This window comes from Bactrocera dorsalis, chromosome 4, assembly GCF_023373825.1.
Source record: "Bactrocera dorsalis isolate Fly_Bdor chromosome 4, ASM2337382v1, whole genome shotgun sequence".
Classification (NCBI taxonomy): domain Eukaryota; kingdom Metazoa; phylum Arthropoda; class Insecta; order Diptera; family Tephritidae; genus Bactrocera; species Bactrocera dorsalis.
In genome coordinates, this window is record NC_064306.1 from 49,728,059 (window position 1) to 49,751,089 (window position 23,031).

The 23,031-nt window shown below is 33.2% G+C and overlaps 2 protein-coding genes across 3 annotated transcripts in view; one reads left to right on the forward strand and one right to left on the reverse strand.

Annotated features, from left to right (window-relative positions):
• The window catches only part of LOC105222794 (uncharacterized protein DDB_G0284459), a 482,380-nt gene that overhangs the window by 169,439 nt on the left and 289,910 nt on the right, over positions 1 to 23,031 (forward strand). The gene's annotated exons all lie outside the window — the stretch shown is intronic.
• The window catches only part of LOC105223172 (LIM/homeobox protein Lhx1), a 158,458-nt gene that overhangs the window by 83,484 nt on the left and 51,943 nt on the right, over positions 1 to 23,031 (reverse strand). The window lies entirely within an intron of this gene.

Here is a 23,031-nt window from a genome sequence, read left to right on the forward strand (position 1 = left end):
AAACTAATTTAATATGTAATATAAAATAAAAATTAATTAATTGAAAAATTTTTTAATTAAATTAATTTTTTTTAATTGTTAAATTATTTGATATTTATCTAATTTTATTAACTTTTTCTACCACAAACAATTTTTTTCGAGAAAAATTACTTATAAATTAACTTAATTTTTAAATTAAAAATAATTGTTTAATTTTTTAAATTATTTTTTAATTAATTTTCTTTGTTGTATAAAATTTAAAAATTAAACTTTCGATATATTTTTCTTAAAATTTTCAACTGTTTTCTTTTGACATTCTCGATTTTCTAATTTCCTTAAAATTTATTCTTACTAAAAACTCTATGTATTAAAGTTGTATAATTATTTTTGTTGTAGCAATAATTCGCACAGTTCCTCATCTTTATATGACAGCTGTTCCAGCTATTGTTGAGCTTTACTTAAATATTTGGCAGCAAGAGTTACAAAGGCTTACAAATACCTGCCATCGTACAAACACATACATAAATATTTTCCTATAGGAGCTACAATGCGCGCCACTTGCTACTTGTGGCAAATAAAAATCGATTTCGAATTTGCCATGCAATTCTATTAAATTTGAACTACATCAAACCGTTTTTAACACACATACATACATATGTATATGTACATGTGAATACAATCCGCCATTTGCTACCTTGCAACACGAGCAGTGCCAGCACATTGATGCCACAAGCCTTATACGCCATTTTTATTTTATTATTTCTTGCAATATTTTTATTTTCTCTACTCTTGCTTTTCTCTGTGAGGCCAATGGCTGTGTGCATGTGTTGGTTTATGCCTTTAAGCTGCTTCCGGCCCCTCACGGTTTTTGCGAGCATTTTATCTTTTGCTTTTATTTTTTTCCTCGTTTTTTTCGCTCGCTTTGTGTACATAACCTTATTTTGTGCGACATGGCTCACAATTGCAACTATAAACACAAAAGGTACGAATAAAGTAAAAAAAAATATTTTTCTCTATATGTTTTCTATATGAGAAAAAGGAAATACAGAGCTTGATAACACACGTGCGCACACATACACTTTCGTTTCTGTATGTGTGTGCTTGCCACAGACATTTTGTGGCAGCTGCCAATATTTCGTCTCCCCAGTGGTTTAACTTATCCATGCGCGTCAGTTGCTGTGCCGCTTTCATTGTGTTTGATCCCCAACTTTTCTCCAGCACACACACACATGCATGCAAGCACACGTCTCACGTCAACTCACCGCACCTCACCTTCACATCAGCATCTTTTCAGCCATCATGGGCGCGCACATCCCTCGTGGCAATAGCGCCCCCAAAATGTCCTTTTTCCACAAGTGTTCGTGACTTTGTATGTGTGCATATAAATATATATACATATATGTGTGTGTGTTGAACAATGTATAGGTATTTACGCTGTTTTCGACAGTTGGATTTGAATTCTCATGGCTGGCCTGGTATTGTGTGACGTGCGCAGCATTCATTTTTTGCTTAACCCCCTCACCCCTACTACCCTGCGCCCCCACCGAGGCCTTGCGACAATCCGCCAACCTTTCACCGATCCCAAAGTGCCGTGCTCTTTGTCCTTTTGTGTCTTTTTGGCTCAATAAATATGTATATACTACTTTTTTTGTTGTTTTTGTTGCTGCCACGACTGCCACACTTGGCTTGTTTGAGTCTACAAAAATTGCCAACCCAAGTATTCCGTTAGCCACACCGTCCTACTTACCTGCCTGCCCGCCCGCCTATCGACAGCGACCTTACTTCGCTTTCGCAGGGTTGCTTTTGGCGGTTTGATTTGGTTGGATGCTTTTATGCCATTTCATTCCCTTTCCGGTCCTACCAACCCACCCGGCCATGCTGCGACAACCACTGACTGTCTGAGTTACCTTGTTTTCGAGCTTTGGCATTTTCAAACTACAGTTTCCGGGGCGTCCCCTTCTCCACAACCCGCCGTTGCCACGCGGTAAGCTCACCGGATTTTATTGTGCTTTATTCTCGCGCCCTCTCCATAGCCTCACCTCACCTCAGCGCACTTCACCTCACCTCAGCTCACTTCACCTCCTTCTCGCCGCTGTTGGAATCGTCTCTTAACCCATCTCGTAGTGGTAACTTCCGTTTGCCGTTTGTGCGCAGCGTCACGTGTTGGTATGCGAGCGCATGTTCCTGACTGTTGGGGATTTATATTTCAAAATGGTCGCCCGTCGCTTTGCGAAGTTTTTACTTATGCTTCCTCTTCGCCGCTTCGTGTGCTTTTTCTTCGTCTTCTGCATTGGGATTTTAACTTTTCTGCTGTTTTTGAAATATGACACGATTACGGGATTTTTTCCATTTTTATTTCGCAGTTTTGTATTCCGAACGCTGTGGGATTTTTCTGTGTTGCGTTTCCTGTACCGTTTTTCGTAGTTTTTTCTCATTTGTTGTTTTTTTTTTTGTGTTTGTGTAACTGTCTGCTTCGTTGCCGTTGGCTGGCTTAGCTGGGTTTGGTCGACATTTTTTGCCAAGTTTTTGCTATTCTACGAACACACACATACGCACACATTTTTGCGGTTGCTCGTGTATGTGTTCGTTGTCGTACAAAACTTTGTCGGATTTGTGGAAAGTTATTTGCAGTTTAAATGGGGAGAAAGGCGCAAGCGGTGCATTGCAGGATTATGAAAATACAACTGGATCTATGCTTTGGCGTCCATTTAAGCATGAAATTTAAAGTTTCGTTCAAGTTTTGCGCAAGTTTCTGCTAAAATTGCTATTTTTCCCATATTTTAACTGTTGCTTCGGTGGCAGGAGTGGTTGCCGGGTATATGAAAAACTATTCAAAATGGATTTGTGGGTTATGTCAGACAAATGTTATAAAAAATGGAAAAAAGTGAACTTCGAGTGCAACGATTCTACAGTACGGATACAAAGACAAAAAATTCCTTATAAGACCTTGGCTTTGATTGTTCAGTTTATATGGCAGCTATATGCTATAGTGATCCGATCTGAAAATTTTCCTCAAATGTTGTAGCTCTTTGTTGGACAATAATTTGTGCCAAATTTCGTGAATATATCTTGTCAAATAAAACAGTTTTCCATACAAGAACTTTAATTTGATCGTTCAGTTTGTATGACAGCTATATGCTATAATGATTGGATCGAAACAATTTCTTGGGAGATTGTAGTTCTACCTGAGGCAATAAGCCACGTCAAATTTCCTGAAGATATCTTCTCAATTAAGAATGTTTTCCCTACAAGAACATGATTTTGATCGTTCAGTTTATATGGCAGCTATATGCTATAATGATTGGATCGGAACAATTTCTTGGGAGATTGTAGTTCTACCCGGGGCAATAAGCCACGTCAAATTTCGTGAAGATATCTTCTCAATTATGAAAGTTTTCCATACAAGAACACGATTTTGATCGTTCAGTTTATATGGCAGCTATATCATATAATGGTGTCATAATGCTGATTTCAACAAATAGTCAGCTTCTTGGAGAGAAAAGGGCGTATGAAAAATTTCAGATCGATATCTTAAAACGGAGTGCTAGTTTTCGTATCTACCAGCAAGCTGACAAACAAACAGAGCCTCGCCAAGCTGATCATTTATATAATTTATTAGTTTTATGATATCTAGGTTTTGTTTTGTTTTGGGCAAACTTTTTATGGCTGGGTTTTGGTTATATTGAATCTCGACTCGACATTGATATCGACTCTCTTCAGCTCTCGCTCTCGAGCCGATCTTTTAATGACTGATTTTTACTTTTCTCTCAATTTATATAATAGCTAACTAATTTTTTAACTTAAAATTTTGAGTTTTTGCTGATACTTGCACTGAAAAGATTTCAATTTCTTATCTTTAGTTTCTTCAGCAACACTTTCCAACTCTCTCAACCTCAATACAAACATTTTTTTACGAAAGAATTCATTTTTCGGCAAAAGTTATGCGCATCTGAACTCAAATAAACGCCATAAAGCAACTATAATCCATGTATGAAATGGGTTTTGGAGCATTTCTTTAAGCAAAAAATTAATTCCTCTGACTTTATGCAACATTCAACTCTTTACTTTATTGTGATGATGATTTTTATCATCTTTTTTGAAATATCGCATTACTGAAAACCGACAAACAACAGCATAGCAGCATATAAAGTTCACATACGCCCAACAACAGCAACAACAACAATAACAATAAATAAACAAGTAGACCAGCAGATAGTAAAAAGTGCCATTCAAAGTGTGTATGTTTGCATGTACCATATGTATGTGTGTGTGTTGGTTGGTTGGTTGGTGCTTTCTCGAGTGCGGCCCTTTTTACCGCAAAGTGTATCAAATTTATTGCCGAACATAACTTCGCACCGAAAATAGCATTGAAATTTATGTATTTCCACAGCGGTAACAGCGAGTAAAAAACTCCAACAACAACAAGTACGAAAAGCAACGAATCACGTCATAAAAATAAAATATCGCCCAAACGCAAGTCCAACTTACACTACATGCATACCCACACATACATCCATGTATATGTACTTCCATGTAAATATGCCTGTATGTACGTGTTTGCGCTCGCACATACATATATGTTGGTAATAAAGTTGGCAACAACAACCATAAAGTGACCCTTGGTCATCGCCAACATCATTGCCGGCATCAAGCCAACAGTTGTTATAGTTATTGTACACATGCCACTCACACACACACACACACACAGGCAAACCAAAATAAATGCTCTCGCTGTAAGGGCAAATAAAGTTCACTTTAATGTTGTGGCTAACACCGCAACAACAACATAAACAACAACAGCAGCATCAACTATAAATGACACTAATAAAAAAGCGCTTTACAACAAAAAAAAAACAGCAAAAAAATCTCTTAAAAACCGCCATATAAAATAAAATATGGTCAACACTGTCCGGTTCGGGCTTCGGTCTCGGTCTGTTCTGCAACCACTTTGTGGCTCTGTTGTGATATTGGTCCGTCAGTTGCTGGCTCAGTAGTTGATGTCGTTGAAAGTGTAACTCTTCGGTTACTCAAGTAATCCATAAAGCCGCCAAGTGGCCGCAAGTGGACCAAAATGACTGTCATGAACATGTGATAGTTTGGAGTATGGAGCTTCAGTATGCATGTTTTACTGATGAAGGTTGTGTGTTTCCAATTTTTGCTGTAATTTTTATATTTTTCAAAATTTTTATCGAAAATTGGTCGCAGTCTATATCTTGCCTTACAAAAGTTGCTTCTACAAAGTCCTCGCCTATTATCTATATTATAGACGGTTCTTAGTTTTGAATCTTCAATTCCTTGTATTCTATAATCGTCAGCCATGAAGATCGGCTCGTCCATACTTCTGCAGGGACACCAATATGTTAAAAGTTCAAATGATCCTTATAGGATAGTATATTAGATCTCAAAATATATACATTTACTAGTAGAGCCGGTTACGCATTGCTATGGCTATGGTATACCATAAATACTAATATATATAATAAACCATTCAACACCATTGAAAATCGGTGATACAAATAATACTTGAAAATTTTAAAAGAAAAATTAATACATTTTTCATTTAGTATTTTACTCAATAATATTATTAACAATAACAATATACTTTTTTTTTATTTATGAATTGTCAAAAGTAAAATTTTTAACATAACCTATCTTTTAAGTTGAATCAACTTTCACACTGTCTGCTAAATTTTACTAAAATCGGTTCAGTAGTTTAGGAGTTTACCCCGGACAAAGTGTAACACTCAATTTTTATATGTATATAGATTATCATATATATGTATAAGTATAGTACATAAGGATGTTGTTGAAAATGTATAACTTGTATCACATTTACTTCCATGTTGACCCCTTATTTTATATTTTAATTTTATATCCCTTCGTTTTTTCATTCCCAACCGAACCACTACCAAGTAGCGACCGCCTTCTACATACCTAATCCTGCTTTGTTGAGCCCTCCTGACCGCCTGTTGGCTGCTTTATTGACCCTTTGTGCTCGTTAAGCTATATTTTACGAAAATGCGCACATTCGTTTTTATATACACACCATACATTATGTACTATATGCATGCATAAGCGAAGAAAAAGATAATACTTAAACTAGAGTAATGTTGTGAGGTCAAATATATGCGAATATATACAAATAAAATAATTTTTCTTAACCCGAGAACACACATAATAAATTCAAAGGTTCCGTTTGCTTCTTTATTGGGTCTGCTGTTTTACTCATTTGATAGAAATAAAACAGTTTTGTAAAAGTCTAAAGAAGCCTACGAATATTCAATTTTTATGTACGAACATATTGCAGAAATATTAGAAAAATTTTTTATTAGAAATTATTATAATAATTATTGTTAAAAATATTATATTTTTGCTTATGAAATAACAAAATATTTTAAATTTATTTATTATCAATAATTATAAAATATTTAAAGAACTTTCTGTCTTTTTTTCAGGTATGTCTTCAACATTTACATCTCCAATAGTTTTTTGGGCTGAACTCAGTAGTAAACATTAGACTAGGTCAAATTATGTACACTATGTAAGGTAGGAAATATGAAAGAAATTTCGCTTTATACGCCACTGTATATTCAGCCTTTTACATTATGAAATTGCTCAAGAAAGTTTGCTGTATGAAAATTCCGTGCCTATGAGTGGTCTACTGCGGAAAAGTGCTTGCAAAGACTGGCATTTCTATTAAGGCATCGTCTATCTTTGCGTTCGAATTTCTAAAATTGGATAAATATACTGTTGCCGTTGCGACGTTGTTGACTTCATGAGAATAAATTTCGACTTCAAAGCGGTAAAACCAAAAATTCAATATTCTAAGCCCTAAAAGATTTTTTTTGAATATCTGAAATCTAGCAAAAGGACAGAGATTTAAAGAAAATTTTTAAAGAAGGACATGAAATCGAAAAAATTTCCCAAAAGATCGTGTTTAAAATATCGAGATGTTTAGTGATCCGAATATATTTTTCAGTTTTGTCAGAATCGTGCCAAAACTTTAAAAATCAATGCTTTTGGTGGTAAAACAGTCTTAATTCTGACTGAGTGACGTGAATAGTCAGAGCGGCATCCGGATTTGGCGTTCGATATCTCATAAGCTAACATGTTTTCGACCAAGTATGCTACAGAACATGTTTTTAGTTATATGCATGTTTAAAATATGCCAAATAAATAATAACTTGAATTTAGTTGACCTCCTTAGTATTTCAAAATCTTCCAAGATTTCTAAATTGTTTTGAGGTTGAATTCTTTTTTGAAGTTCTCTTCGAATATAGTGGAAGTATACTAGTTATTGTACTATTTTAGTTCACAAAATATCTAATTTTCCGATTTTTTTTTTACTTTAATTTTAAGCCCTTACCCCTATATTTGAGTTTCTTAGTAACCAAAACTTAACCGAAATTACTTTTAAAATTGAAATAATCGCAGTGAAAGATTGCAGATTTAAAAAATCGGATTAAGTTGCTAAAAATTTGTAGGTTTGAAAATGTATGCGTTTTTTTTTTTGCTTAGACTAGTTCAAAATCCTTTGAAAATAGTAACAATCGAAAGGAATTTTTAGTAGATTGAAATCCATTGGGAACGAGAAATAAAATAAAAAAATGAAAGGACGAATTAAGGGCGATCTGGGGTAGGAAAGAGGGAGAGAAGGGGCGTGGCTTAATTTTTAAGGGTCAAAAATGGCTCGATTTCCGATTTTTTTTCAAATAGTTATAACCGAAAAAAAGATCTTTCGCTAAAGTCTTTAATAATTGTAACCCAAAGATCTATGCAAATTTTCATGAAGATCGATTGAGTAGTTCTCGAGAAATCTTTCCAGTTTCGAGAAAAACGCGTTTAAAGACGGCGCTAGCTAGCCTCGAGTGCACAAGTTCTCAAGGATGTATCTCCGAAACTATTACTCGGAACAACTTGAAAATTTAGGAGAACATTCTAAAGGTGTAGAATTCAATGCAAATGAAAATAAAATATCAAATAAGAATAAAAAAAATCTATTTTTTGAAAGACGTAAACTCATACAACCTCTTAACACTTTTCTCTCATAAACTCAAAATTTTTGTGAAAAATATTGTTGAGGACAATTCACAAATTATCTGTCCTGTTTTCTTATATGCTTTCAGGCTTGTATTTTTTTTAATCTAGCTAGAATCGTATTGATTGTTGTTAAAAATGCATAAAGTTATTGTACTGACATACTAAAAATATATTCAGCACACCTCTCCCACATAATTATACTAATAGGTAAATAAATTACTTAGATTTTTGCAAAAATTCCATATTTAAAACGCTGTAAGTATAAATAAGTGGCAACTACAGTAATTACTTCGCTGATTATGGACATGATTGTTGTTAGAGAATTTTTAAAAATGCATTTTAATCAATACTTCGATTGTAAACACACATTTTAGACACATTATGATGCCTTAAACACAGTATTTTCCAAAGTATTTCTGCTAACCTCACACTTTAGACAAATACAGCACCGTAATTATGCAGTAATATTCAATTAGCATTCGATTTTTGTTTTTAATTATTACTCATGCACCCAAAGTACCTTTAAATACTTTTAAATTCCGTCATTACCATACAAACAACAACAGCGAAGCTGCAACCCCTGCTGACATTTCTTTGACAGTCTCAGCGCAGGAGTCATTTCAAAGCGCTGCTGCTGCGAGCGCGCTTATAAAAACAGCAGCGAAAAAAATTGCACAATCAGATTGGCAGACTGTTAAAAAATGATGCTGCTCTTTTTTCACAAGCACTGGTGATGATGCTACCGCCACCACAATGCATTGGCTAACGATGAGCCGAATGACATGCCGCTGTAATAGTCAGCGAGCCGCCAAGTGCCAGCAGACAGTAGACAAACAGCCCATTTGCAGTTTAAAATACCGTTTTTTTTGCGCAAATTTTTCCTTTGAGTTTTTGTCATTTCTTCACTTTGGGTTTTTCGCCTCATTTTGTGTTTTATTTTTTGTGTTGTTCGCTGGTGCCATAAACCGGCTACTGTTTTTTGCGCCCATTGCCGCATGCCTCACGCTTGTGGCAGTTGCAATTTCCTACAAGAACTCAAAACGTTTAACGGCCGCAAATGGTGGTCGTCGTGCTAAGCGTGTGACGGACTGACTGCTTGACTACATAGATTCACGCCTAAAATGTCAGAAAAGTCATTAGGATGTTAGACATGACAGGCGCGCGCAGGGTGATAGAAGCGGCCGGTGGGTAGAGCGGCAGTAGTTGGTAGCAGCAGCAGCAGCGGTGATAGAAAAAGGCTGGCATGTAAAAAAGGCGGCGCGTGAGTGGCCAGCAAGCGCTAATGTTGATGTTGTTGCTTTTTAAGTTGTTGCTGAAGTTGTTTTTTTAGTTGTTGTTGTTGTCAGCGCTGCCATCTTTATGGCTGTGACTCTAGGCTAGGCTGTTGCCACAAGTCGGCTTGTGACTGCTTGTCTCTTGGCTTTGATGTGGTGTCTATAGGCAAAGGATTGCGCTAGTGTTGAGTGAAAAAGATTTTACTAAAAAAAATTGTTTTTGTACTGTGTTGCAGTTGCAAGTTGTTAGTATTCACCGCCAAGTTATAAACTTTATTTTTTTTCTGTTTCGCTGCTGTTTTCTATGCCACAAATTATTGTTATTGTTATCTTGTTCGGCATTGTTTTCATGGCGCGTTTAAACATTTTTTGATTTATGACCTCCGACGATGTTCACAGCAACGAGAAAAAAAGCCGCCGCCTCGACCATTGTCCATCATACGCCGCGGCGATGATTTGTGTGGTTCGCTGCCACGGCTGCCGCGCGACAAAGCGCAATCAGCCAACTGCTACAACCAAGTGCGCGCTACTACGCCATTTCAACGAAAAGCTAAGCGTTCGACGTAAATCGCTAAAAATTCCGGGTGAACTCATCACCAACGCGCCCACAAGCGCACTTCCCTACATTTGCCCCGCCGCATGTGTACTTAGCAGTAAATATGTGAGCGCTTCGCCTCAAAACATTAGCTACCAACTATTTACGACCGCCAAGCTCCTGTGCGCTCCACCACGTCGACATACGCTGCGCTTGTCGCTATGCGGTGTCGGTGCGCTTGGTGTCAGCATTTCGGGAAATTTATGGAAAGTTGTAAATTTTCATCCGTCACAATTGCCGCGTGAGTTGGCAATTTCGCGAATGCACGTCAACGGCAACGAATACAACGACAGTAACAACAACACTAGCTCAGCAAACGCAACAATGACAACCACAGCCGCCACTCGCGTCAGCGCGCATCTCTGCCTTTGTTTGCTTACAGGTGTTGCTGTAACAGCGCGAAAAAAGGACTTCTGCTATAGCCTGCGCGCTTGCCTCATTGCAGTTGTAATTTAAAATGGCAATTAAAATGTGCGACCTTTACAAGTTGCGCCTTTGTGCGCCCGGTCGGTTGCCCCGCTGCTGGGTTGGCTGTTAGTCGGCGCGCGCTGGTGTCGACATGCTAGCTTGGTAGTGCGCGCACTTGAGGGCGGCAGGCAAAGGCGACGGCGGCAGGTGCGCAAGGATGCCACTGTGTCCACTTTACTATCGCTACCGTGGAGCAGCAGCATGATTGATTAGTGGCCATAAAAAATAGACGCGCGACGGTGCAGCTAGGTAATGTAGTTGTTTCGTTGCCTGGAGGTGGATATGGTGCTCAGTTAGCATTGCGTAGATTTGTAGTTTTCGATATAAATATGCGTTTTGTGCGTGCGCTGTTTGACGTAGCCGTGATGATGCGCGAAGCATGAGATTTATTACGTTGCTTAACTAACTTCTCTTCATCAGTTTAGAATTGAAGGCAAATAATGGCGCGTATATGTTTTGTATGTAATTAAAAGCAGTTTCAATGTATTATATAAATATTGAATATATTATAATAGAAAAACTGAGAAGAAATCGTTATATTTATGAAACTATGAATGAAATTTTTTTTAATTTCTGAAAACAATTTCAAATTTATTTTTCCATTTTTATGGCTGTGAGTCTAAGCTAGGCTGTTGCCACAAGTCGGCTTGTGACCGCTTGTCTCTTTGGCTTCGAAGACAGAAATATTTCTATTTTTAATCGTTTCTAAGTTGCTAATAGTTTTCTAGAAACCCCAAAATTTGCGTAAAAAAAGACTTACTGAGGGGAAACATCAATAATTACCTTAGTAATTTTATATTTTACTGTCGATTCTTAATCACTTTATTTCGCTCCCTTCCCAAACCATTTTCATAAATAGCACTCGCATTGATCGTATGCATCCTAGATTTGTTATGTCGGAAAAATTATGCGAAAAGTACATACTTTTTATAAGACCAGCAAATGGAACATAGATCTTTATCGTTAAATGCGGTTTTTTCAATACTGCTGTTTCCAGCTCGGCCGACTGTGGTACACGAAGATTATAAAAATATCTACTTGATATTTTAATTCTAGCTTCTCCGTAACCTTCCCAAGCAACTTGCGTACAATTTTTTCCCTCGATATACTACTAGTATTTTCTTCTTTAACAAGGAGATGCCACACCAAACGAAATTTTATATCATAATGTCGATATACATACTTGTACAAGTATACATTTTCCATATGCCCTAATAAATTTCCAATAAAACAACCTAAAACATAAAAATTTGAATTCTAAAGCCCTAAAAGCGATTTCCCCAAATTGCCGTCGCTCATTCCTTCTTTGCAGAACCTTCGATGATTACACGTTGTTGTTATTTTATTTGTTTTTATTTATTTTATAACCTTACACTTGCTCACTTCAATTTTTATACCAAAAAGCTACTAAGAATAAGCTCTCTAAATTTTTTTTTATTATTTTTTGAGTTTATTACTAAATACACAAGTCACTTCGGTTCTCGCAAAATTTCATGCGTCACATTTCTCAAATTTTCTCTGGAAATATTCTTCACACGAATAAATAATGATTTAGTACATATTCCGTCATTTATTTTATTGAACACAGTCACCTTTAAGTACGCTGTTAATGTTAAGTAATACTATACACTTGCAACAACAATGAAATGAAAATGAAAACAAAGTATGCATATGAGTGAATGTTTATAGTTTTGAAATTTATATTTTGAGGTTAGAAACGATGGTATTTGTGTTTTAAATTCGATTTTTATTTATTTAATATTTTTTTTATCAATTTTTTATTTTTTTTTATTTTATTTTTTTTTTAATTTCATTATTATTATTTTTAATTTTTTTGATGAATTTTATATCATTTATTTTTTTAGTGTATAATTTTTTTTTTATTACACATTTTTATATATTTTTTATTGTTTATTTTTGTGTTTTTTTTTTAATTTTATTTTGTGATATTTTACTTTATTATAATTTTTTTAAATTTTTATGTTACATAAAATTGCAATAGTTGAAGAGTCTTGTGATTTGTGGTGTGTGTGCACATAATGACACATTTTTTTATTTTTATTTTATTTTTTTAATTTTTTTTGTTTTGCTGTTTATTTTTTTTGAGCTTTAAAACATTAGGTTACACTTGTTTGTTTAGTCTCGTACAATTTAAAATTATTTTGTAATTTTTTTACTCTGGTATTATATTTTTTGTTTTAAATATTTTTATTAATTTTTTTTAGTTCCAGTTGAATTTTTGTATAAAGGTGTGGTTATTTGCATAAAAAAATCAATGTGATCAGTTTTGTTTAATATTTAATTTATTTATAATTTTTTGTTATGTATATTCATATTTATTTTTTTTTTTCATTAAATTTTTATGCAAAAATGTAGCAATTTGTATGAGAAAAATTTCCGACGGCAATATATTCCAACTGCCGGCGGTATATTGTGCTATTTGTCGACAACCGTCGGCATTGATTCGCATATACGCTTTTTAGCAGCAGCGTTTAATTGTCAATAGAATTCAGCAGGAATGGCGTATAAAAATTCCTTAATAATTCTTCACACTTTTTTAATATAATTTTTTAAATTTTTTTAATACTTATTTAACTTTTTTTTTAATTTTTTCAATATTTTTTTATAGTTACATAAATTTTTCCAGATTTTTATATTTCGTTTTTTTTTTAATTTTATTTTAATTTTATTTTAATTTTTCTATTTTCATTTATTTATTTATTTTTTTCAATTTTTTTAGTTCTTTACATTTTTTTAATAACTTTTTCATACATTTTATACTTCATAGCGTCTTATAAGCACGCTACGCATTACATAAGAGGTCACACTTCACTATTTAGCTTTCTAACTCGTCATTTGTACGCTGTTTTAGTTTATTTTTATACACATTTTCTTAAAAAATATATTTTTTTCACACACCTGCTGACATTTAGGGATTATCTCATTGTAACTACTTTTTAATTGTTCAATTTGTATCCTTTTTACCGCTGCCGTAGCACAAAGCAAAGCAAAATCCGTCGCGCACGTAATTAACACAATTAAAATCAAAACATTAATGACCTTTTATAAACGGCCACAACACACATGTACTGGCTAAGTAAGTTTGTGTATGTGTGTGTGTATGAGTGCGTATGCATGGTAGTACATACAGACATTTGCCTCTGCTTCAGTAGAAGGAAAAACACAAACATATACACCGACTACTACCACTCCTAATTATGTTAATTGTGAATACTCACATACACACGTGTGTGTATGCGTACATATAGCGCTTATATACATATGTATGTATGTGTATCTGTAGTTGCAAAGTCATGTGTATCAGTGGAGCTACGAAAATATTGCGTTTGGTGCGCAATGTAAGAGCATAATTTTCGGCATAAGAGCGTCGAACCTTTCGTGGAAAATTATTTCGCTCACTGCTAAAGAGAGGATTTAATTCGTAGCACTTACACATTGCACGAAAAGTAATAAAAAAATGAGAGTGTAGCGCGGTAGTAGAAGAAAAAATCCGGAAGGAGCGCATTTTTTTTATTTATTATAATTTTTTTTGCAAAAAAAAACAATATTTTTGGTGGGAATTATTTGTTATCGTCAAAATAAAAATAATAATAAAATTTTATAGCCTACTTTTTGGCGTTATGTCGAAAAAATATAATATGAAATATAGTCTTGAAACATAAGCACTCTTTTAATTTTTCCACACTCTAGTTGAAGTTAGAGAGAGACAGCTACGTCATACATGACTTAAATAATAGAGAAATAAAATAAAAAAAAATGTCAATAAAATCTCTCTACAGCGCAAGCGCCTAAAAGTTCACATTACACAAGTACTCCAGCTTTATGTGGGAGTATTTAAAGCTAATTACTCCGTTACATATGCGAGAGTATAAGAAAGAGCGCAAGCAGTGGTGAGTGAGAGTGTAAGAAAGAGAGCAAAAACGATGCTGTGTGAGAAAATTATTGTGTTGAACTGCCCTTTTGGGGTATGTGAAGCATACATGTGGGTGTATGAAACTCTGAAAAGTATGCTACAAAAAATTTGTTTATTTGCTTGCGAGAAAAAATCGCTGCCAACTTTTAGTATGTCAAAAAGTTGTGAATTTCAAGATTAAAAAAAAAAATATTTAAATATTTTTATTGAAGACTGTATTACTGTCAAGCAAATATATCTAATGAGAATAGTGCAAATTTCTTGATCTACATTTATTTCGTTATATATTTCAATATATGTATGTATGTATATCCTCCATGCAAGCTCCTGTGTCCTTGCTAAAGCAGGTGTCTGTCAGACAAATATGGCGTCTTGAAAGCCAATCGAAGCGCAAGTAAATGCTGCGGGTGCTTAGCGATGCTTGAAAGTTGTTTTGAGAAAAAATAAATGCTACGAAATGGAAAATAAGAAATTTCGAGCAGCTTCACAGGAGAAGCCAACACCGGGAGAAGCAACAGCGTGAAGGCAGCATATAAGCAAAGGACTAAGCGGCAAGACGAAATACCAGCAGATATGCCAATAAATGCAGAGATAGACACAAATTGTGGGTGGTGCAAGCAAAGAAGCTGCAAAAAGCATACTTTTATGCGAATAAGCTGGTGGTGGTACGAATTGTAGTAGAGAAATGTAAAGCAGAGGTAGAAGCTGAAATGTGAGAAGATAAAGAAAAATATGTAAATGTAGAAATACTCGGAAAATAGGGAACGCAAATGCAGTAGCTAACTAAAGCAGCAAATTCGGTTGAATACTCTTTTCCTTTCCTTTGAAAATTTTCAAAGGCAATCTGTATTTATTTGTATTCGCACTGTGTATTTACGCTTGCGTTGGTATGTTTTCATGATGTGTATGTAAGTATGTTTCACTTTAAAAGTCATTTACACAATTTTAAAGTCAAATTAAAGTAAATAGAAATTGTGTTATGCTTTTAGGCGTTAGAGCGGTAAATATTAGCTGACAATTGCTATAGGTTGCTATAGGATAGAAAAATGATAATAGAGAGGCGCGTTAGGATATCCTTACTAATATATTTGTATATTTTTGTAATTATTTTCTTTTTCAAAAGAGTCAGTATTGGCTTCGACCATAGAATTTTAATTCTTAATACCGCTACAACCGCATAATCGTTGTCTATGCCTATGAAGAAGAAGAAAGGTTTAATTTGTTGATTCGTTGTACTATAAATTTGTTATAGTTTTTTGCAATCATGATTCAATCATTTATCCTATCGTCAAATTTAGTAGAAACTCCGCTTTTTGGACAGCAAAAAATTTCTTGACGAAATGTTACTCATACGCTAAGTACCTACTGGATCAAAATTAAGGTTTCAAGCAACACAACTACAATGTATTAAATTGCATTAATATAAAACTATGAAATTTTTACTTATTGTGATTATTAGGAAAATATTTTAAATTATTTTTTTGACGTTTTAATTTTTTCTTTTTATTTTTGTTTTTATATATTTAATTTATATTTTTTTTTTTAATGTTACTAGTTGAGACTATTAAAAAGACATGTTTTTAAATTTTTAAAACTATTTTTAATTTTTTAAAAATGTTTTTTATTTTTATTTAATTTTAAAATATTTGCTTTTTTTGTTTTTACTTTTGTTTCTTTTTTTTGGTTTTGTAATAGTTGTTTAATATTTTTTTAATATTAACGGTTTTTACGAGTTTAGGTTATTAAAAAAATATCATTTAAATATATTTATTATTTTTTTTTCAAATTTGTTCTTATTTTGCAGAAATTGTTTTTTTCTGAATTTTTTACTTATTTCTGTATGTTTTTATAATATTGTTTGAATTAAAAATAAATTTTACAAGTTAAGATATTGAAAAAACAAAATTATCTCAACTGTCTTCCCAAGTTGGCTTTATTCAAAAGTTATATTTTTTAATTTTTTTTTGTATTAAGTATATTTTATTTATTATTTATAATTTTTTTTTTGCTTATTTTTTAAATAATTTTTCACAAGATGAGATTATTAAAAAAAATTATTATTTGTTGTTGTTTTATGCTTTTTTACAATTTAATTTTTTAAATTTTTTTTAGTATTCCAGTTCTTTTTTAATTTTTTTAAATTATTTCAATTTTAATTATTTTAATTTTTTTAAATTTTTTAAATTTTTTAATTATTATTTATTTTATTTTATGTTTTTTTTTTATTTATTTATTTTTATTTTTTTTTATTTTTTTTTTTTTTTAATTTTTATCTGTTTTAATTTTTTATTTTTAAATTATTTTAATTTTTTTTTAATTATATTAACTCTTTAATATTATTGAAAAAAATTATTTATTTGTATGTTATGTTTTTTTTAATTATTTCATTTTTTTAGTTTCTTTTTTAATTGTTTTACATTTTCTTTTATTTAATTTTATTTTTTAATTTTTTTAATAATATTAACTTTTTGTTTCTGTATTATTTTCTACTTAAAGTCTCTTAATTGGAAATATTACTTTTGTACCCTCGTAAGCATCAAATAGATAGATTTTTATATATTTTTTTACTATCACTCGATGCCAACGAAAATTTTCTAAAACAAACCTTTCAAGTGAAACGAATTTTCTCTCTGAAATTGATATTTTGTTTGGCAACTTGATTATTTACATTTCGTCAAGGCAATTTTAGAGTTCACTCAGGCGCGACGCATGACTCCCATACCGCGCTATACAACTCTACCTACACACTCGCATACTGCAACACTGCATAGCCACTTACGCCGCCGTGCGCACTTTCTACAATTAGAAAAAAGACTTGCCCGCTGCGACAACATAATTTTGCGTTTCATTGAATTTTCCTCAAGCAACAACTGGAAAATGGAGCAGCAAGCGAAAATTCATGCCGGCAACAAAGACAAAGTAAATGTTGCCGCACAACGATTAAAGCTAGAACAAAGCACACAGAAAAAAATTCCACGGTAGAAATGAGAAAGCATAAAATAAAAAAAAATTTAAAAATCATTGAAATATGAAGAGGAGCGTTTGATAAAAAGCAAAAAGTTGGAACAAAATCGCAAAAGCACTCGTTTTAAAATACGGAAAACTTTCAAATGAAGTGCAGAACGCGTTGGCTGCCGTCCCGAGAGACAGATTTTTCGTTAAACGCTTGGCAAATATTTGCTTTACGCAGCGAAAACGCGCTGTAAAATATATATTGTGAAAATGGCAGCCGAAACGTGAGTGGGTGCAGTCAGCAGGCGGTAAGGAGGGAGTAAAGATGCTTGCAACGGCAACACGGCGGCAGGAGTAACGCATGTGAATGTACGCGAACGCACGAATGGAAAATAAGTAAATGCTTTTTGAAGGTTTTTATGCGTACTCCTTCCAATTCAAGTAGGAGTAGGAATACATACATGCATATATTTATAAATATATTGCTATGCTCCTTAAAGCCACGTGCAAATAAATTTTAAAGCTGATCATGTTGAAGTGATAAGGCATAAGTGAGATATGTGCGTGTGTGGCGCGCAAATACAAGCGCATGTGGCAGAGTACATTTATAGGAGAGGCTTGTAGATGCTGTATTTTTCATTTTTGTTTTTTGTTGAAAGTATAGTAAGGAGAATTTAGAATTTACGCTAATGTATACATGTGTGTGTAGCATACCAGAAGGCGCGAGCACGTATTTGTGTTGCTAGACGCGCTGTAGATGTAGCGCTGTGAAAATTTAAATGATGTTGCACACAAAGAGAGGAAGTTTCCACACGCTTAAATAAATATTTCTATGTGTGTATTTATAACTATACATATGTGCAACATTTTATACTCAAGTACTCACGCGTTAAGTTGCGCAAATTTTGCCTTCAGCTATTTAAAAGAGGCGGAATAAACGTTTGCAGAGCAAATATGCGAGCTTATATATTTGCAGAAGACTGGGGAACTCGCGGTATATCGAAATTAAAATATTATATAATTTTGATCAATTTTTTTTTATTAAAAGTTTTTTGATAAATATAAATTATATAAAAAATTGCTTATTAAAAAAATTATATTAAATTTTTTATTATTAAAGTTTTTCTAAATAATAATTTAAAAATTATTATATCAAAATTTTTTATTATACAAATTTTTTTATTTAAAAATGAAAATTGATCAAAATTATATAATATTTTAATTTCAATATAACGTGAGTTCCGCAGGCTTCTACAAATATGGGAGGTTATATGTACATATTTGCTTTGCCAACGTATAATAAAAAAATTTTTAAACAATTTTTTTTAATAAAAAAGTTTTAAATAATTGTTTTAAAAAATAATTTTTAAATACTTTTTTTAATTAACTGTTTTGAAATATTCCTTTTTTTAATTGTGAAATATTTTTTTAATAAACAATTCGGAATATTAAAAAAAAATTTAATATTAAAAAAATTTTATAAAAAAAATTTCGCTATTTTCACTGCTTCTCGAAATAATTCTTTTTATTGTTTTAAGAAATTTCAACAAATGTTTGAAAATAAGTTTTCTTTAACAGCTTGCTTCAAAATCACTAATTTCTTTTTTAAAAATCCAAAATTTCCAAATCATAAAATTCGGCGACTCAATTTACATATTATTCATAGCATCCATAGATAAAAATCATATACCGCTATGTATTTATGTATAACTCTACATCCTCCTAGTTAGCAAAGCCACATTTTACATAAATATACACACACCTACACTGACAATTTTAATGGCTTATAAATCAAATGCCATTACTATCGATGTGTGGCAGCGCGTATGAGCATAAATCATATGCAAATGGTTGACTATTCCCATACAGATCTGATATATGAATATTATCGCTTGGTCGTATACACATTAGCTAATATAAAAAATATATATTTTATAGAGCTTATTTGAATGTAGTTATCGCTGTGGACTGTGGCTTTATGCCATTAACGATATTTTATGTTGCTAACAAGGCTTCAAGTGGGGTCCTGCACTAAGCTATTATTTAAATGTATATGTATATAAATATATCAACTTTATATATTTATATATTATTTATACATATATTATTGTTGCATGTGAAAATGTATAATTTATATCCTTGCGTGTATGTGAAAAGGAAATTCAAGCTTAAAAAAGTTGAGGTAGTTTAGAACAATCCTCATTGATGAATGAAAGTGCTTGGAAGTCAGTTGGAGAATATATGGTATAGTTTTTTTCATAATGCTTGTATTAAAGAAAATCTTTCCTAAATGCCTTCGCCTAATAGAAATAAGAGTTAAGGCAAGATCTTGCCTTTGTCAAGAACCCTCTGATTTCATCATCTGGTAACGGGTTATTGACACTTGAGACTTTCAAAAAAAATCGAATTTTTTGGTATAATGGTATATCGAGTGTACACATATTTGAAAATACTCGTATTCTCCGAAATTTCGAAGTTGATCCGGCAATTACTTTCGCAGATATTAGCGCACTTGTAAGAGCCGAAAGTTTCTCCATTATAATTAAGGTAAAACATGCATTGATTTGGAACATACGAAGACTGGTTTATACCGAATTTCGTGAAAAAAAGCGTTTGAGTAAGATAAAAACAAAAGCTTGGATACTTGAATTCTTTACATAATTTTTGAGGTTATGTGAAAAAGGTGTGAATAGAAAAGTTGTAGATCCTTTCATTACCAAACACTTTACCATATTACTGTGGACAGAAAATAGAAAGACTTTTTAATTTAAATTTCGCGGGAAACCCAATCATTCAGAATATTGGAAAGGGCCTTCGATGATAATTGTTGTTTGAGCAAATGTTTTTGATTGGCACAAATTATGACCATCAACATCAACAGATGATCAACACGTCTTAAAAATAAAGGTGCTTGATGCTTAAAAATCTACGATTAACAGTCAGAGATCAGAGTCAGGCATCCTTGTTATATCGGAAAAATCAGTAAAAATCATTTTGGTCTAAGAAAAGTGAAAGCACGATTGGTTCCAAAATCACTGAATTTTTTCTAGGGATAACTTCGCGTTAACGTCTGTGAAATTATTCTTTCCGACTTCCAGGATGTCATGAAACAAATTTTTACTGGCGATGAGTCTTAAATCTATGCTTGCGACCCAGTGGTGTGATGCACTCCGAATTCCTTCCAACCTATTCGAGTATTATCCGTTCTTTGCGCGAAGCCATTCTTTCTTCGTTAGTTTTTCTCCAAATTTTCAACCAATACTGTGCCGTAACAACCGTCGGTTAGTGACTGTAGTCTTAAAGAAGTGAAAATTTCGCAAAAACATGATTTTCGTGATTCCTTTGCTTAGTATGTAGTTACTTTACTTTACTTATTAGCTTTTTCGGAATTTTCTTCTATGTCTTCTATTTATAACCAACGCAGCATTGTTAAGACTGGATAAAAAATCTGTCACTGGCTTGACTGACTTAGGGTATGTGTCACTACCAGAAGAAAAAATTAAGTTGCGCACCTTTTTTGTGATATGCTAAACGTCAAAATCTTGAGCAAGCTTTTCTTTGTGAATTGATGACCTTTTTCGTCGCCGCTTACAAGTGATTTACACAATTGTTACTCATACGACATGGTGTACTGCATGCATACAGTACAATACATTCATAACTTTAACTGCATATAACTATTCTGGGAATGGTTTTATGAAAAAAGTCATCATATCTTTTCTATAAAGTGGAAAGTTTTGTATTAGCATGTCATTATCTTAAAGTTATGGGTTTCATTGTTTTTGAGTTAGAAAATGTATTGCAAATGTTAAAAATATTCTTGTAAAATATATGAAAATCAAATTGGAAAATAATAGCCTTGTCATAGTCTATATAATTTAATAATAATCGGTCAGCGTCCAGTTTCCACTTGAAAATCTGTCTCCAGACCTAACAAGAACTCCATCTTTTACAAAACATACAAAAAATCATTGCAACCATGCAACATAATAACAGTGGCAACAAAATAATTATGCTGCCATTAAGTAATTGCTGACAACAAAAAATTCCCAACTACGAAAACAAGAAAAAACAAATATTTTAATCAAATTCAAACAAATCATTTACAAGATTGGTAGATTGGCGTTAGACACGCCACACAGAGACACATATACGAAACGAACATGCCGCAAATGGCAGGCGAACGAACAAAATTTGATTATCGAATTCCCCAAGTATTATTTAACGAAATTGCATTTAAATACACCATGTTGGATAACAAATTGTATGAACAATGGCCGAAGTAATATGCGACAACATTTGTGCTTATCACGTGGCTGCTGGCACGGACAGACGACTAATGCCGAAGCAAAATGGACAAAATGCCAATAGTTTCGAACAACAACAAACATGTATTGGCATACAACAAAAACAACAACAATAGTGACAGTAACAGCAACAACAAAAAGTTAATATCAGCAATAACAATAACAAATAGCTATTAATGCAGCGACAGCAACAGCATCAGCAGCTGTTGCCTAAATGTTTGTTGCATTGTTGGTGTTGTTGTTGCTAATAATTTGCATTGTCGCCGATGTATGCTGCTGTTGTTGCTGCGACTATGTGGCATTTGCCGTTGTTACTTTGTTGGGCTCATATTATTTTTGTTGTTGTTGTTGTTGCAATTTTTGTTATTGTTGTTGTATTGCATATTTTGCTTGCACTGTAAATTTGCAACAGCGCATTATACAGTTCAAAATGACAAAGCACAACAAATAGCGATGTTGTTGTTGTCATTGTCGCCGTTCGAGCTGCCTTAATTGTTGCTGTTGTTTTTGTTGTATTTTATTGCTTGCTTATGCATGCACTTTGCAATAGATGCATGTGTCGTCTGTTGTGACATTAACATAAAACAATAGAAAATTATTAGTAAATGCATGCGTTGCAACATACATGCAACAACAACATCGAAATATGACAATAACAATAAATACAACAACAACTTTACAATGCACTTTAAATTGCTTATGTTGTGATTGTAAATTTTGTTGCCGCCAGCCAGCCAGCAGCTTTGCGGTTAATGCCTGTTGTTGTTGTTGCAGCTATTATTGTTTTTGTTGTTGTGCGCTATTTATGTTTCTATCTGTGTTAATGCATTAGCATATGCTCAACACACACATGTAAGTCAGCTAATTAGCATACATATTGTTGCCGCTCATGTTCTCCCTTCCCCCGTGCCCATCACTTTTGTTGCTGGGGCAGCCTTCAGCCCTAATCTGCAGCACTTTAAAGCACTGGATTTGCAGTAATATTTCACGACAATAATATTAATACACTGGTATTGAGATCTCATTTGCAACGATTTGATGGCAAAAGGCAACGGGAGCGACGTGCAACTGCCTGGCGACACTGTGTGGCATGTGTTGCCAATAATTTTTCCTTCAGTGTTGCATTACTACATATTTATTTTATTTATTATAATCGCTGGGTATACACTCATGATCAAAATTGACCCGGACTATACATATATTGGACTATATACTAAAGTGCCTTGAAAAAAAAAATTACCGAGTTTCGTTGAAATTGTGTTTTTCATGAAATCACGGCTACGAAATCGTAGAAAATATTGTGGACGCGTTTCTACTCAGCCACAAACACATGGGTCTGTATGTTTGAAACCATTCCTCGAAGGTCGGGAATTCAGCGTAATCTTGTCTTATATATGTTTTCCATTCATCTAACATCAAAAAAGTTAAAGCAGTTTCAAAACTAATATTTTTTCTTTTGTTTAATTTAAATGTCATTCGATT